Below are 2866 nucleotides of genomic sequence, written 5' to 3'. Positions count from 1 at the left end.
ACACACACACACACACACACACACACACACACACACACACCCCTATACCAGGCCCAAATGCTAACATTTGCCAAGTGTGCTTTACCCTGATGGCCCCTGTATGTACATATTACTGCTTTCAAATATTATTTGAGAATAAGACATGATGTTCCGTTATTGAAAATTCTTCAGTGAGTGTTTCCTAAGAGAAAAGACATTCTCGATCAAAACAATCAAGCTTAGAGCAGAGCCATCAATTACAACACTATTATCTAATCTAAACATTTCATCTACTCCCATTGACGGAAAAAATTAAAAAGAAATAAATCCAGAGCTCATCCAGAATTCCAAGTTACATTTTTTTGTCATACCTCACAAAAGGATATTTCCTGTTAGTAAAGATAAATGTTATAAATTTTTGGGTTTTTTATTACTGATCACATATGCATAACCCATAAATGTCCATTCTAATTGAGCATTAATCAAGATTCTTCTAGCCAAACTGTCTCTGTTGCGGCAGACTTGCCCCTCATCCTTGGGTCCCCTCTTCATCCTGCCCAATGCAGATTGCAAGAATCTTACTAGGTCAGTTTAGTGACAGCCCCACCCTCCACCCTCCACATTTGAGCATCTCAGAATCCGCTCAAATTCTTCCTCTACTTTTGATATCTGATTGCTCTTCTGCCTTTAACCAAAGTCCTGCCAAGTCAGTTTAGCAAGAAGCTGCCTACCCCTGACCTTGCCTCTTAGTGGTTTTCCATCTGCTCACTACCTGACCCCCTCCATACTCCACCCCATGGCTGTAACCCCCCAATTCTTTTTGTCCCATATCTCCCCTGATTGCAATACTCCCTACTACAACAATTTTGAAAAATCCTCTTTACCATTTTAATAAATATCAAAACGAGTTTCTATTTCTCAGAGCTAGAGAGGAAGGTAGAGACAAAAGGGTACAGTGGCTTCAAGGCAACCTAGCCTAGGAGAAAGTTCCAGGCAATCAGGACAAAACGGGCAAACTCAGTCTCGACCTCTTCCCCACAAAACAGAGCCAAATACAAATATAGAAAATATTGAAATCCTCGCATATACCAGTGTTAATTATTGATTTGTTCAACAGACATGTGTAATGTCCTCTGGGGGCCAGCTTCCCCTACAGAATACTATGGGTTTAGAAGTTCTATTTCTAGGTTTTTCCAATTCTTTTTATGGTGTCCTGTATTGCTCTTATTACTCCATCCCAGTTTGGCTCATCAAATCTCATGGTTTGTCACTAGCCCTCCTCCAGTTACCATCTCCCTAGAGAAGGTGCTGTGTCTCCTATAGAGAAGCTGGTATAGGTGGGCTGTGCTGCTCTACCCACCTGCTCCTTTGTTTACCACCAGACCTGACAGAGGCCGTGGGTGACAGCTTTAATAAAGGGTAGGAATAGCTCAAGAAAATCTGAATGGAAGCCTAGACAAGCTGAAGCCGTCCATGAGCTATGACTGGCCAGGGACTCAGCCTGTCACAGTGGGACGTGTCTGTGTCTAAACCCGTTCCTCAGCTTTTAGAATTTCTCCCTGTTTCACATGTGATTTGCTAGCCTTTTACTGTGACTCTCCACTGAAGAACCACCCCCTAACTCCAGGGAAGTTCTTTCTCATAACCCCCCTTCCTCCTTTCCCCAATGTTCAGCCAGACATACCACTTACAGTAACATCCTAAGATGGGTGACTGCTTGTCTTAGTCACTGTTCTGTTGTTGTGAATGATGCTGTGACCAAGGAAATTCTTAAGTAAAAATAAAATTAATAAATAAAAAGGCATTCAATTGGAGGCTTGTTTGCAGTTTCAAAAGGCTAATCCATTATCATCATGGTGGGGAGCATGGCAGCTCCCATGGCACTGGAGCAGTAGCTGAGAGCTACATCCTGATCCATAGGCCAGGAGGGAGGGAGAGAGAGAAGAGAGAGAGAGAAACTAGGCCAGGGGTAGGCTTTTGAACTTCTCAAAGCCACCCCAGTGACACACTTCCTCCAACAAGGCCACACCTCCCAATCCTTCTAATCCTATCAAAGAGGTCCACTCCCTGGTGACTAAGCCTTCAAATATATGAGTGTACAGGGGCCATTTTTATTCAAACCACCACACCACTGATGTTCCCAGTGTGGGAGGAGAGTTGAATCTGCTCGGGTAGAGCAGATGGAGTCTCAGTGCAGCACAGCAGCGGATGTCTTCCCCTGAAGTCGGAGGTGCAGGTGTGTCTCTGTGTCTTTGTGGACTTGCAGTAACTAAGGAGTAACCATTGGCACACATGTGTGGGTTCTTGTGCTTTACCACCACGTCCCAAGACCTCTTGTCTGAGAAAATCCATCTAAACCTATGTGGTCGCTCTTCTTGGTTGTCAGCTCTTCTACACCTGAAATGAACTAAACGCAAGCAGCTGGGCACACCTGTGAGGGCTTTTTCCTGATTGAATCCTTTGAAGCAGAAAGACCCACTCTAAGCCAAATCTTTTGAAGAGGGAAGATCTACCTTAAATCTGGCTACACCTTCTGGTAACAGCCTATATAGAAGACCTGGAAGAAGGATGTTCTTGTTTCTTGGCTAGCAAGCTCATTCTGTAGTGGTATTAGAGGCTACTTCTTCAGAATTCCATTATACACTGAAGAGCATCTGAGATGGCCAGCCTCATGGACTGAACAACTATTGGATTCTTGAACCTTCCGTCGGAAGACAGCCATTGTTGGAACAGTTGACTATAACCTGCAAGCCACTCTAATGAATCCCATTTATATAGTGAGAGTCATTCTATCATTTCTGCTAGCAGCCAAACTTAACAACCTGAGTTTAGTCCCCAGAAATCACACGGTAGAAGGACAGAACCAGTCCCTCCAAGTTGTCCTCTG

The sequence above is a fragment of the Microtus ochrogaster genome, chromosome 18 (assembly GCF_000317375.1).
Source record: "Microtus ochrogaster isolate Prairie Vole_2 chromosome 18, MicOch1.0, whole genome shotgun sequence".
In the NCBI taxonomy this organism is placed as follows: Eukaryota; Metazoa; Chordata; class Mammalia; order Rodentia; family Cricetidae; genus Microtus; species Microtus ochrogaster.
Note: the sequence above shows the minus strand (reverse complement) of the source record.